This window comes from Pteropus alecto, unplaced genomic scaffold, assembly GCF_000325575.1.
Source record: "Pteropus alecto unplaced genomic scaffold, ASM32557v1 scaffold76, whole genome shotgun sequence".
Taxonomy (NCBI): Eukaryota; Metazoa; Chordata; class Mammalia; order Chiroptera; family Pteropodidae; genus Pteropus; species Pteropus alecto.
In genome coordinates this window covers 1,559,865-1,575,878 of record NW_006443138.1, presented here as the reverse complement: position 1 = coordinate 1,575,878, position 16,014 = coordinate 1,559,865, and the positions used below count along the sequence as shown (strand labels likewise).

Below are 16,014 nucleotides of genomic sequence, written 5' to 3'. Positions count from 1 at the left end.
TGACTTTCATCTATGAGATTCTTCCAAGGCAGTGAAGAGGAAAAGTGATTTTAAAGCTTTCTCTTTTGATTCCTCCTTGATGCTTCAGGGTAAGACTACCAATATCTAGAATTGAACCTACTTCTGCATTAGAAGCTGTGCAGATAATTTAGAAATCTGTTGGTTCATCTGGCTTCGGCCTGGGCGTTTGCATTTATAACAACTACTAAATCCTCCCCAAATGATTGGCTGTCTAGATGTTTACACATAACTCTATCTTAAGCAGGTACTGTCAATTGGTAGTACATGCCCGCTCAACTGTTACATAGATGAACTGGCGATAACTGAGTCTTTTTACCAGGCAGTCAATTTGTAGAAGTTAAAAAAAAATCTTTCCTCCATTTATGTAGCATACAATTTTTTTTTTGTTTTTTCACTAAAGGAAACTGCATTGATTAATAATTTAAATGCTAGTATCCCTGCAAGTCTTTAATCACATGTACTGTTGAGACTGGATTACATTCTGCTGTGAGCATTGTGCAAAAGTACGATTCACACTGTTGCTACTGTTACAGTAGCAACAGTGTGAATCGTACTTTCAATTTGTCTTCCCATCTGACAGCACATCTAATTATACTTTATAAAATCAGTTTTAAATGATACTTAAAACCTTCCATTGAAAGATATCTACAGAAAAGTGAATATTAAATACTTAAAAGTTATATTATCAAATCATCTTAATTCAACCACCCCTTTTGTTGCATTTGGAGTATAATATACATTCTGTTCTTAGTGAGCTAATATGCAACAGAACCAGAGTGGCTAGTAACTACTGATTAGAATGGTAGTGAGAGATGAGCGATGACCTTTTCTTGCTTTGAAGGTATTCAGTAACTTAATTTACATATCTGAGTATTTGAAAACCTTTTCCACTACTAAAATTCTTTTAAAAATTTTCTTAGACTTACACATTTGGCAAGAGTAGTGAATAGGACAGGAACATATTTTATTAATTACATAAAGATTGAAAGGTTCAGTCACATATCTCTTAATGACAGTAAGTTGCAGTTCTTTTTTTCTCCCTTTGTCTTGCTTAGTCTTTTTCTATTTCTGCCTTAATTTTTAATATTGTTAACATAATAGCTGGTCTACTTACTAGAGCATCATTATCTTTACATAACCTTTACACATTCTTGTTCTTTTCTTCCTTTTTAATTTGGAGAGTTTTAATAAGAATTTTTATTGTATTAATGAAATTCTTTTTCCAGACATCTAATGATTTTGATTAGTATTAGAAATCATCCTCTAGTTTAAAGCATTGGTTCTCAAACTTGGCTGTACATTTGGAACTTAAGAAATAACTAATAGCTAGCTCCTACTCCTCAGACTATAATTTAATTAGTCCAGGGAGCAACTGGGGTCTAGGGATTTCCAAGCTCCCCAGATAGGTCTGATGTGCAGCAGAGTCTGAAAATCGCTGCTCTCAAGGGCTAATCAGGTTTCCTTTAAGGAGCTTTATGTTAACACAGTGGTTTCTACCTTGTCTGCACATGGAATTGCCTGGGAGCTTCCCAAAATAATGATGCCTATGCCCCACTCCCAGAGGTTGTGATTTAATTGCTTCAGATTTAATATTTTAAAAAATTTCCATGTGATTCTAATAGAAAGACAGGTTTGAGAATACTGTTAACCTGTAATTTGAAAAGTAATATAAAAAATATTTTCTAAGGAAATATGAACTTATTTGCAATAAGTAGACATCTTAGGAGGCTATGTACTTGATTAAAATAAGGTACGAAATATTCTTTGTTCTAGACTGTTAATGTTATAAAAGTGAGAGGGTTAGAGAGACTTAGAATTCTTACAACACCACTGTAGTGCACTTTTAATTTGCATCCATATGTGTGCTCCAATGACCTTTACTAACAGTATCTATAATCTATCATTGACAGATGTATAAAAACATGCATTTTTAAAATGGGTGTTATATGATCTAAAGGGAAAAACAAACTGTTCTTTTATATAGTTCACACGAATATTTTTTATCTGGGGTGGCAGTACAATAAATATTCTATTTTCTGGTACTAGTATTTGGGATATTGAGGTATGCAGGGAAATCATTTCTAAAGTACGAGTTAATTCATTCGGGTCACTAGATTTTTGTGTAAGATAGATCCTCTACTTCCTAATCATGGAACTCTCTGTAACTCAGTTGATCCAGTTTAATAATTACCTCTGTTAAACAAAATCCAAATGAATAACTTTAAAGATCAAATTTGCTTTATTTAACAATTCATACGTTGAGTAGCATCCTATTTAGTGAATAGAAAAGAGCGCTGAGGAACTGTACAAAATGGATGGCTTTTATAGGCAGAAGGGGGCAGGGACAAGAAAAGAACTGATGACCTCATTTTTGGGGAGTAGGGATGGAAGGGGGTCTATTGGATGGATTACCTTATTAGTGCGGGCCAGGTAAGTACAGAGTGATTTAAGATTACATTCCTGGAGAGGCTGAAACTGCAGTTAGATTAGGTATTAAGTCTTGGTTTGGTGACTTGGGCTGTTGTCTCTCTATTTTTTAACACCTCCTACTTTCCCTCAGGTATTTCTTGTATGCTTCTTCCTTTTGGCAGCTCATCTTATGCTGTCCAGCTGCTCCTCTAGATTATTTACTGCTGCCAGTAATCTCTGTTTCCAATGACCAGTTTGTTCTTAGGTAAAAGTCATTTGAGTTTTTAAAAAAGTCATTCTACTTGTTCTTCTATTGCACATTTTTCATCCTGTTGTTCTTTTTTTAACTGCTCAGTCCTTTTCTCATATCTAGCTTCCATAAGTTATCCAGACCTAACACCCTTATTCCATGCCCCACAGGCAGGGTTGAGCCAAGAAAACAGAATCCAGTCTGTGAATTCCAAGTGTGAATGCTTTAATACAGGGACTTAGGACTCATACAACTTTGGAAGGGCTGGGATAGTGAAATTATCACCACTTTGATGTATCTCCTAATGAAACTAATTTGAAGTCCTCCTTTCTCCTCAATTTTTCATACACAAGGGCTGACGCCCTAGCCCAGACCTTCTATTGAATATAACTTCTATTTATTAATTTCTCTCACCATGAGAGCAATAACAAAACTGAGTAGATTCAAGGATATTGTATTATTTACAACTTTCTCTTTGTCTGATTCTTATCCGTCATTCAAGACCCAAATAACTTTCCCATTTTTTTTTTCCAGGAAATTTTCTCTGATCACCCTTTCCCACGTGATTTTTGAATGAGGATTTTATATCTACTGTCTTTATGATTTTGATTTCCACTCTGTATTTTGTCCTACTTGTCATATCCTCCCATTTTTTCCTATTTATTCTTTTAAATTTATAACGACATGTTTTACTGTATCCAGAGGCTTTTTTCAATCTTCACTTATCTAGAACTAATGGGTCACTAGGTATTGTGGGTTACCCTCTTGTTTTTGAAATTCCTAGAGTGAATGCAGATATGTCAGAAGACGTATTCTTTAGTCTGCTATTTTTTAAAACCTATATAGAATAAATCACTGAAGACAATTTTTTTTCATCCTAAAATGCTCTGAATTTTCACTTCCCATCCCCAGTGCCATCATTTTGTTCTGGATGTTCATGATGATTTTTGCGAGAGTTTGCTAACTGGTCACTCTTGTTTCTGTAACCACTTCTCAGTGACTCCTCTCTCATGGTCTGTGGTAGGCATCTAGTGCACATTTGTTAGCTAATGAATTATCTAAAAATAGTGCTTCTGTTGTATCATTTTCTTGCAGAAGAGCTTACTTTTTGTTATTGCCAAACTCCTTGATTTTGTAAAGTTCTTCAGAACTTGGGTCTGATTTGCCATTTAATTCTTAAGACCATAACTTCTGAAGAAAAAATTCTTTTGGCTAAATTGGTTTATTTCTTATATCCCAGATGTGTTAACCCTCCTTTGTTTATTTAAATTTTGTCTATCTTTTGCAGCCAGTTTTGTTCTTATCACATTTAACAAATTATAGCTCCTGACTTTATATTTTTTGTGGCCATTATTTCTAACAAATTCAATATTGGGGACAAAAAATATTCAGATATAAATTTGATTAAGAAAATTGATGGAGTCTTCCATCAATTTGTAGTTGCTAATAAGTTTTATCATATGTAGTTTTAGCCATTGTCAGTTCAGTTCTGTTTTGATATTTACTAGTAATCTCCATTATCAACTAGATAATCAATTGATTATTTAGTGTCAAGAATAAAAAGCAAGGAAATATGTATATATAAAGAGCAAAGACACAGGAATTTGGTATACCATTGGGTTAAAAAAGCAGAATAAAAATAGTCTCAGAGTTGAAATGATAGTCATAACTTCTGTTTTGATTCTCTGCTTCTAGCTTGTCTGTAAAGTTCTTTAACAGTCTGACTGTATGTTCCTTTCCCATCCTATCTCTGACCGTACATCTTTATTTGCCCTTTGCTTTACCCATATTGGATTTCTTGACATCCTTTGAATATATCATAGCCTTATTTTTTCATGCATCTGTGCCTTTGTTCTCACAATTTTCTCTGTATGAAATACCCCTTTGTCTCCTTTGCTTTGCGAATTGTACTCTTCTACTAGGCCAAGTTCAAATATGTGTTGAGTTCTCTGATCCTTTAAGCTTAGTGAATATCTTTTTCTTTTGTGCTGTTATATCATCATTTTTGTACCTTTTAAAAAATATTTACAACATTATGTTATACATGTTTTCTTTGTTAGATCGTGAGTTCATCAGGTGTATGTCCTGATTTATTTTTCACTCAGTACCTAGTAGATCTTTCACTAGAGGTGCTTACAGATACATGCCTCTTATGCATTACACTCTTACACAATGCATAAAATAAAATTTGGGCAAGTAGACCATGTCCTATAGTTTTAAAGTAGTCTAATAGCCAGAAGCCAGGTTGAGATTCTTCTCTTTAGTTACTGAATATGTTTCCGGATAACCTGTGTTAAATAGCTGTTTTTCATATCCTTTGTATGGTCTCACTAATGAGTAATAGACTCCAAAGTTAGGAAGAAAAAAAGATTTAAAATAGATTTTTAAAAGGAATTTTTTATAAAAACCTTAAAATTGGTTTGTATATGAATATATCTTTTTTCCTTAATAATAATAATGTTCAATCATAAAGCATTTGTTGATTACTTATGGTAGCATTATTACACTAGAGTCACCATTGCATAAAGATGTTTCTTGACTTAAAGAGCTTCTAATTTATTTAGAAGGAAAAGGGAAAAAGAAATAATACTTGTTTAGTGTTTCTTGTATGATAGCCACTTTTTTTTGTATTTCACATACACAGTTCTTGTTAATATTCACAACCAGATTATTTCATTGATAAAAAAAATATGGCTGCTACGACCATGCCTCCCTGAATGTGCTCTATCTCGTCTGATCATGGAAGCTAAGCAGAGTCGGGCCTGGTTAGTACTTGGATGGGAGACCACCTAGGAATGCCAGGTGCTGTAAGAAAAAAAAAAATATGGCTCAAAGCGGTTAATGAATTCAGTCAAGGTTACCTAGCTTGTGAGGGGCAGAGAAAGAATTTGAAATCATCCAGTTTTATGTGTTTCCAAAGTCAACACTCTGGTTTCAAATATTATCTGTAATAAATGAAAAACTTCATAGAGATCTGAATTCTAGGGCCAATTCCTTATTTTTTTCTATCAATTTCTTAATATAGTTAGTTGAAATAATTATGTTTATACCAACTAAACTACACAGTATTGTTTCAATGATTGACTAAGATAATATGTGAAAAATGATTCACGCAGTGGCTGGAACAGAGTAAACTCTCAAAAACTGGAAGCTATTTTGATTATTATCATGATTTAATCATAGTACCTCTGAAAAAGTAAATAAGCAAAGAAGACCTATATGTAGCCAAACACAACAAGTTCAAAATGCCGAATGTGGGGCTTGAAGCAGTGATGCTGAGATTGAGGCTCATGTTGTGTGTCTCATATTTTTGTATAGTGGCTTAAAATGAGCAAGCAGCTTTAATGTGCATTATTAAGGTAGGTGAAAATGTAGCTGAAGTACAAGCTCATTATTCTACAGTGTATTCTGCAGTGTAGAGTAATAGGGGAGCTCAAAGAAAGTGGTACTCGGCTTAGAGAATGGTTGAGTTAGAGAAGATTAAGAATACTGACAGGGTTGTAATGGAAGTGATGATACAGGGGTTATAGAAAATATGCTGTGTAGGTAAACTAGCATGATGAAAGGCCCAGAAATGGGAATAAACAAATTGTATATGGAAGAAGAAACTGAGGTCAGTCAAGCAGAAATAAAGTTCTTTTAAATTTCATTTTTTAAGTATTTAGGCATCTCTATTGCCACCTAGACGAACAGCTAATGTGGGAAGGAGATAGGGGACATGTTTTTATAAAATGTTTTAAATGATAATGTGTGCCGATTTCCATTAAGTGAGGAATATCCGTTGAACCCACAAGGAGATCTTATTAAACAATGGTGGACCAACATGACATTATCAGGTCAGGACCTAGAGTGCAGAAATGTGGAACTGCAGACCTGTTTATGGGTTCATATATGATATATGGGTCCATATATTGTATGGACTGTTGTCTTCTTTATTAGGGAATGGACGAAAGCACTGAATAGATCATCTCCCCATTCATATACCACTACTCAGAAGCAGGAACTCCATAAATCCCAACTTATCAGTTTACTTTCTTCTGATATATTTTTACTCTTCCTGCCACTATTCTTGATTGTTTTTCAAGTTTTAAAACTGAAATATTTGGTATTTTAAAGGTGGACACTCCTGTGAACATTATTTTGAATGGTTCAAAGACTTAGTTCAATTTTTACTTCAATTTCCAGCACCTTATACTATTACAAATTGGAAGAACTGTGCCAGCCTATCAGTGCTTTTTTGATATAATGTATTTGTCATGCTGGACAGGTTTCATTCACTGGTGGAAGAAACAATGGGAGCATAGTGTATACTTTAGAATTAAATTATTGCACTAGACACATAATGGATGGCTATTAGATTCTCTAACTTATTCTTTACATTTACATTATTGCATTTGAGGACCTTGAACTTTCTCTGGTATTGGACCCTTATGGAGCATGGATGATTATTCCTAGTCCTTATGTCAGTTCTTGGGAGCAAGTCAGGCTTTTGGGTTCTTCTTTGTAACCCAATGGTCCTAGCACCGTGTTTATAATTAGCAGATGACTAATAATGTCTCTTGATTGAATTAATTATTAGTTACAGTAAAGTACAAGTGCTGCTCTAAACACTTAACACAATAGAATATATATACAGAAAAAGATACACTCAAATGTCACCTCCTAACTGAAGTCTGACACACAAGAAAAGATCAAGACCTCCTCTGATATAGTTCCTCGGCACTTCTCAATTTTAATTTGGAGCTTTTTAAAATTTGTTTGTAATGTGTGAATTTTGCCCCTAGGTCAGCTTGGGTATTATTCTTCTGCATGCCTTCAGCTCAGAAACTTACTTAATGCAGTAGAATATACACATAGAAAAAGATACACATAGAAAAATGTTTCATTAACTAGCAAAACATGAAAAAAATGTGTATTTATTTTTGAAATCTCCCACTGTAGTGTTATAAATATATCTGGATAGTTTAAAACACCTCAAATGAGAAAGCAAGAAGATAGAAATTGTGTTAGCAGAGCTGTAAGTGAGACAAAATAAGCTCTATTCCAAGCATCCTTATGATGGAATGACACCGTGTAATATGTTTCTACTTTCTTTGGGTGCTACTGAGCTGCATCTTCTCCAATTTAACTCCATGAGTGTTTATTGAACATTTACTATATCCTCAGCCATGGACTTTCTAATGTGGATGATAAAAGAGGATTAATACCAACTCTCACCTATTAGATTTTAAAAAATGAAAATAAGTATTGGTGAGGATGAGGAGAAATTGGAACTCTTACGCACTGTTAGTAGGGATGTAAAATGGTACAGCTGCTATCGAAAACTGTATGGCAGTTTCTTAAAAAATTGAAAATATTGATCCAGCATTTATACTTTTTGGTATGAAAAGGAATTGGAAGCAGGGTCTTGAGATTTTGTACACTTATGTTCATACCAGGTTATTTGTAATAGACAAAAGGTTGAAACAACCCATGTCCATCTACAGATATGAATAGATAAACAGAAAGTGGGATATACATACAATGGAATATGATTCAACCTTAAAACGGAAGGGAATTCTGACACATGAGGCAATATGGGTGAACCTGGAGGTTATTACACTAAGTGAAATAAACCAGTCACAAAAAGAAGACAAAATTCTGTTCTATTTAAGTGAAGTATCTAGAATTGTAAAATTTATGGAGAGAGTAAGCAGAAGGGTCATTGCCAGAAGCTGGGGAGAAAAGGGGATGGGGAGTTGTTGTTTAATGAACATAAGGTTTCAATTTTGCAAGATGGAAAGAGTTCTGAAGATTAGTTGTAGAACAGTGTGAATATACTGAACACTGCTGGACTGTACACTTAAAAATGATTAAGATGGTAAAATTTATGTTTTGTATATTTTACCCCCTGCCTCACACACAAAGATGAATACGACATAGTTTCTGCCCTTAAGTGTTGTATAATCTCTTTGTGGTGATGAGCTGAATAAAGTTATACTTATTTGAGTGGAAAACTAAAGAATGAGTAGGAGTTACCTGAATATAGAAAGGGGACAGAGAAAATGTAGAGAGCATTGTTGGCGATTTGCATGTGGAGAAATTGGATGCTGGGATGGCTGAAGCTAGGTAGACAGTAATATCAGATGAGTCTGTAGAGGGAGGCAGGGCCCATGGTTTTCACAAATTGCTAGGATATATTATGGATTTTGGCCTTTCACCCCAAGACTGATGGTTATTAAATGTAATTGAATGTGTCTCTGATTAGGTGTTTTAGGTGTTGCACAATTCCATGTCATTCTCAGCTTCCCAGAGTTGGGGCCAGTGATGTGCTTGCAATCTGCCACTTCACAGTGCCATTTATGCCTGGTTAAAGAGTCATAATTCCATGAGGCTATCAAAGTACTCCTGGAACTAGTCCATCTCTAGTAATCGGACTTCTTACTTGTTGCTCCTGAGTTTCAGTCCTCTCCTGGATACTAGTGTTTTTTTTTTTTTTTTTTCCTTCTGGTTTTATTTAAATAAGGCATTTCAAGTGTACAATGTGATGATTTTATATACATATACACTGTGAAAGGATTACCCCATTGATTTAATTAACACATTCATCTCCATACATATTTACATTTTTTGAGAGCATTTGTTTTCTTATCAAATTTTAATTATACAATACTGTGTTATCAACTGTAGTCATCCTGTTATACATTAGCTCCGCAGAGCTTATTCATTTTATAACTGAAAGTTTGTACACATATAAGTGATACTATGCAGTATTTGTCTTCTTCTGTCTGTCTTATTTCACTGAAGGTTTATCCATGTTGTTGCACATGACAGAATTTTCTTCTTCTTAAGGCTGAATAATATTCCATTGTATATGTGTGTGTACATGCATGTACCTCACGTTTCCTTTCTCCATCTATCGACGGACTCTTAGGTTGTTTCCATGCCTTGGCTATTGTGAATGATGCTGCTATGACCGTGGGAGTGCAGATATCTCTGCAAGGTCTTGATTTCCATTGTTTTGGATATGTACTCAGAAGTGGGGTTGCTGGATTATACAGCAGTTCTATTTTTAATTTCTTGTGAAACTTGCATAGATTTTGTTTTTGTTTTTGTTTTGTAGTGGCTGTAGCAGTTCATTTTTCCACCAACAATATACAAGGATTTCCTTTTCTCTGCATCCTTGTCCGGATACTAGTGTCTCTTGCTCTCTCTCGCTCTCTTGCTCTCTCTCTCTCTCTCTCTCGCTCTCTCAAATAATAGTCATCCTAACAGGTGTGAGATGATATTTCGTTGTGGTTTTGATTTGTATTTCTCTAATGATTAGTGATGATTGGCTCCTTTTCATGTGCCTATTGGCCATTCGTGTGTCTTCTTTGGAAAAATATCTACTCAGGTCCTTTGCCCATTTTTAAATTGAGTTATTTGTGGTTTTTTTGCTTTTGAGTTATGTGAGTTCCTTGTATATTTTGGATATTAATCCTATATCGGATATGTGATTTGCAAATGTTTTTTTTCCTTTTTCTAGGTTGCCTTTTCATTTTGTTGATGGTTTCCTTTACTGTCCAGAAGCTTATTTGCTGATGTAGTGCCACTTGTTTATTTTTTTCTTGGACTGTAGTATTTAAACCTCCTGGCATACTGTTTTACAGCAAACTTTTTCTTTATTCGTATAAAGAGTACACTCTAAAATAATGGTAAAAATAGTAAATACATAAACCAGTAACATAGTTGTTTATTATCAATTATTATGTATAGTATAAGTATGTACTATGCTTTTATATGACTGGTAGTGCAGTAGGTTTTTTACACTGGCATCACCACAAACACGTGAGAGTGTGTTGTGATAGGACATTACAATGGCTATGGTGTCACCAGGTGATAGGAAGTTTTCAGCTTCATTATCCTATGGGACCATAGTCCAAGAGAAATGTCCTTATGCTGCACATGACTCGATAGGGTGATGCCAAGACTCAGGAGCCTGGGGCAGTGGCAGATTTGGGTGGATTAGGGGAAGAGAGAGCTATTTAGCATATGGCGAACTTGAAGTTCTTGAGCAAGTTTCATAGAGGTTAGAGCATTGTTATAGCTCAGTTTTAGCAGCTCACAGAAAGGAAATTCATTAAGAAGGAAAGATAGTTTGAGAGAGATAATTTGGGAGACTTTGTAAAAAATCTACATTAAAATGACAGTCTAAATTTGGATATTGGGAATAATTAGGAAGGAATGATAGGATTTTCTAATACAGAATTTCTACGAGGATGTAATCTAAAAACAAAGCAAAATATAGACTATATATATTGATTATAAAACAAAAAAACAAGCAACAAGAAAAAATTTATGACTCAGGTCCCTATCCACTCACGACTGCATTTTTCAGAATTATGAACTTGGCTGTTTAGTTATCTACTTTTGAGCTCTATTGTGATTAAATGCAACACTACTCTAAGGAAAAGATGACCAGATCAAGCCTAATATCTAGAAATAAAAACGATTTTGGGGAGATAACTTATTCTTCTTGAGTTCTGCTTCGAATTAAGCTGTGAAGCAGATACTTAAATTACTTTTCAAGGGTTTGGGTTAAAACATGAAGATAAACAGGAATTCCTGGAAGTTCTATATTAACTATAAAGCACATAATCTTTAACAGTAGCAAATGAAGAATGAATGCGCCCTTTGGTTTTAATGTAAATCAGTACAAGTAGCAAAAACAGTGCAATTGTAATCAATGTTCAAATTACTGAATTCTAGTGAAAGAAAAAGAGTAGCTAAATTTTCTACTGATTAAAGGGATTAAATATTCTGAAATCAAAATGGAGTTGAATGCTTTTACCTATTTGTTTGTGGAGAAAGCACTAGATCTACTTATCTTAAGTAGATAACAAAGTAAAACCAAATAAATTTGGGGAATCTTTCTAAGTAAAGCATTTGATGTCATAGAAAAGAGTGAAACAAACATGGAAGGCTACCTTATCCTCAAAACACACAAGCAAATATATGGAGAACCGGAACTATACCTGGTGAAGTAAAAAAACAAACTAAAAACAGCTCCCTAAACTTGGTGTTACAGGACTTGATGTGCATCCCTGCTCTGCCTTTCAGTGTTTTTGTGACCCTGAATGAGATGCTTATCCTCTTCAGACCATAACTTCTTAACCTGTAAAATAAGAGAGGAAGATGCTGCTCCACTGATGTTAAATTTATGTGAAAGCAATATGAAATATGAGGTATCATGTTAAACTAAAAGCTCCCAGAAAACAAAAGGGAAGGTTTAATTCTAGAATAAAATTTTGATTAGATATCATATAATCTCATCGGCCAAAGTGACCACCCTTGAATAATATTAAGACTTGGACAGAGAGTGTATATCCAAATAAAAATTGTTGGCCAAGTCGATAGAAAATACAGAAGGGTAAAAAGAATTCTATTTTCTCTGGTTTTATTAGGTTGTACATGCTTATGACGTGTTGTAAATGTTTAGGCAAGTTTCAGATTAGAAGGGTTTTTTTCAGTATAACAGGACTAAGCGGCTATATTAAGAAAAGAGAGCAAGGATAATTTAAAAAATATGTTGAAAGGTGGTATAATTGAAAGATTCATACAACTGATTAAGTAGCCACACACTGATTTATAATTGGAGGATGCAGTATCACAGTCGTGTGGGTAACAGCAAAGAGTATATGGGTAGGGGAGAGAAAAGACCAGATTTCAGTCCTTGCATAATTACTCTTTGAGCTGTTCAGAGTCTACTTCCTCATCTGAGAAATGAGATTAATAATAAAACATTTCTTATAGGGTAGTTGTGAAGATAACATGAATCAGTGTAAATTTAGTGAACTATAAAACTCTATTCAACAAACATATTTAATACCAAAAATATGCCAGCAGTGTGTTAAATATTGGGGGAACAGTGATAATTGAACATAGCTTGTTCTCATAAAGAACCCACGATGTAAGGGGCTAGGCACCTTATTGCGCGGTTTTGTTGCCACTTAACGAGAGATGTATGCAGGGTGATCTTTGAGCACAGAGGAAGGAGCATTGAACCCAGGGACATTTTCTAGGGAAGTATTCTGAAGGTAGAATCATAGTATAAAACACCAAACAGATTTTAGTTATTAAAATTTATATGCATGGACTTAAAATGGTAAATGATAAAGAAATTGCCAAGTTAATTAAATAAGAAATTTTAAATGTGAAATTTAAAATATAAAATTAAAAATTAAATCAACAAATCTCAGTTCACAAACAAATTATGCTATGATTGGATAAAAAGTAATGCACTGAGGCTTTTGATAAACTGTTAATTTACAAAATCATTTCAGATGTTCAAAAAAAAACCACACAAATGTTTATTTCTTGCTGAAGAGAATAATGTGGGTGGAAACTGAGTAATAGTACATATGATCAGTTTAATCAATTCACATATTTATTAGATACTCAGGGTATACATTCTATTTTTTCACCTTCCCACAAAGGCAGAATGATTGATGTTAATGTGATGGACATAATTTTAGGATCAATTCCTGGGCCTGTACTATTGCTTCACTCCTTTGTTCCTACTCAATACAGTACATTTCTAGACTTATATTTAGAGTGAATAAAAACAACTTAGAGAATTAATGATAAATTTGGTAAGTTGGCCAGATATGCACAATATAAACAAAAACAAAAGTAATCAATTGAGTTTTCTTATTTTAGCAAGAAATACCTATAAATACTACCTATATTGTAGTTACAAAATACAAAATACTTGGAAGTAAATTTAACCAGAAGAGTAGCAGCCCTATACAAACAAAATGATGTCTAATTAAAACCATAGAGCAGAATGTGAATAAAGAGATAGATATATCATGTTCTTGGATGGGAGAAGCAATGTCATGAGAATTGTCAACTTTCCTCAAATTATCATAATATATTTAATGCAATTTTAGTGAGAATCCCATCAGATTTATTTTTTAAACTGGATAAAATGATCTTATAGTTCATTTAGAAAAATAAATATGGAAGAACAGCCAGCAAAAATGTGAAAAAGATAAACAGCAAGTAGGCATTTTTTATATCAGCTGTCAGAGCATACTATAAAGCCTCTGTAATCAAATCATTATTGGAATAGATGAATAGATTACTAGAAAAGATAGACAATAATGAATATGGTAAATCTAAGAAGTTAATATTGACAAACATGATGGCTTCAATTCTGGAAGAGAATAAAAATGGATCTTAATCTTATACCATATAAGAAAATAAATTTTAGCTTAAAATGTAAAAAGTAAAAAAAATTGTGTAAATGACTCAAGAAATTAGAGGGGTTAGGGAAACCTCATTAGCCAGCACTAATAACCCATTATCTATAAAGAAAAGAAAAGATTTTATTTAACTATTGAAAAATTGAAAACCTATATATGGCAACCAAAGCAAAGTTGATAAACACATAGTAGATCTGGAAAATACAGGTAATTGTTATGGTTAATATCTATATGGATAAAAAATTTGTAAGACAAAGGCAAACAGCCCAAGAAAAATGGACAAATGTTAAGAATATATGATTCACAAAAGAGCAAATACAAATGGTCAACAAACATGAAAGGATGTTCAAATTAGAGAAATGCAAATGAAAGTAAAAATGAGATGTAACTTCATAAATATTGGAAAAGCAGAAATTAAGACTAGTAACATAGATTATTCATAGGACTATAGAAAAAGATATTCATATATTGCTGATAGAAATACCTCTTTGAAAAGTCTTTGGAAAAATTTAGAAATGCAGTGTTGGGAATTTATACCATAGAAATGAAAGTATCAGTGTATAAGTAAACATTTATTATGACATTTTATTGTGTTGGAAATCCAAAAAGCAAAGCACTCATCAGTATGGTATATATCTGTACTTCAGAATACTATACAACCATTACAATGAAAATATTAAATTTATACTGGATAATTTAGAGGGATTTCCATGAGGTATTATTATGTGGGAATAGTTTAATAATGCAAGTCAATTTTAATAAAACAATGAAAAGCAAATTGTATGTATTTATCCCTATGTGTATTTCTGTGCACATCGATATCTGTATAGGATTATATGAGACAATAGGAAAGAACCACACTCCAGATTGCCAGTGCAGGTTAGCTGAGGAGCAAGAGTGGAATCTTCTTGTAGATGGAGGCTGGAAGAGATGGGCAAAGGATAAGGGTACATGGGAAGATAGGTAAAAAGGAAAATGAGAAAAAAAGATTGCCCTTCTCCAAAGTGTGAGCCCCATTTATACATTTATATGTGTGCATGTATATGTATATATATTTATATGCATAATTTAAATTAAAAGCATTAAATTAAAGAAGAAATTATCAAAATGTGAGTGAGACAATGCTACTATTGGGTAACTAAATTTGCTTATGATTTCAAAAGAAGTCGTTTGTAAATTTAATATTTTATTTTTGTAACAAATTACTTGTGACTCTGTCAAAACCCAAGTCACAGTTATGAATCATTATTCAGAGGAGGACTTCCCCTTGTTTTTCATCTCACGATAATATTTGCTCAGCACCCTGGGGTAGTGGAGGAGCTGTCTGCAGCTCTGCGCAGACATGCGGAGGGTCTGTGCATTCCCAAAAGCCATGTGCTCTGCTGCCCAGGTGGAGAAGTTCAGCTCCAGAGAACTGGAGAGTTAAAGTGTTTGTGTGGTTATTCGGAATGCTATAATTTCTATTTTACTTAACCAGGAATCCTCTTGTTACATATGGATTATAATATCTTATGCTAAATTAAAAAAAAAAAAAGTAACAAATCCTTATGCCCTGTAGCCCCAATTTCTCCTCCCAATTTCTCAAAACAAGCATTGCATGAATACTGAAGAGAGAGATGTCTACGGTTCATTCATTCTTAATATTTAATTTTTCTAGAATTATCTTTTAAGTTCTCTCTCTCTGGTTGAACATAGAATTCTACCGTGCACACTGTATTATACTAAGGGAATCATGTCTCAACCAAGATTGCTTTCTGTTGTGAATTACAGAAAACTGGACTATAATGGTCAAATTTTTCTCACATAATGAGAAGTCTAGAGGAAGCGGCCCAGAGTTGCATCAGCAGTGCCGCATTTTCATCAATATCCTAGGCTCCTTCTTTCTGTTCCACCGTTTTTAGCATGTGATTTTAGTCCCAGTGGTCCCAATTGGGATTCATTGCCTTCAGGAAAGAAGTGAAGGAAAGAGGCATTTGCCTATATCAGAAAAATGAAAACATTCTCAAAATGTTCCAGCAGACTTTCCTTTATGTGTCGTTCAGAACCATGTAATATGTCGTCTCACATAGCTGCAAGGGAGATTTGAACTTTTAGCTGTATACATGA

General features: G+C 33.8%; 1 protein-coding gene and 1 pseudogene across 1 annotated transcript in view; both read left to right on the top strand.

The window, feature by feature from the left end:
- FAM19A2 (family with sequence similarity 19 member A2, C-C motif chemokine like) overlaps positions 1–16,014 on the top strand; it is a 373,701-nt gene that overhangs the window by 175,259 nt on the left and 182,428 nt on the right. The gene's annotated exons all lie outside the window — the stretch shown is intronic.
- Positions 5,376–5,494, top strand: LOC112472450 (annotated as a pseudogene).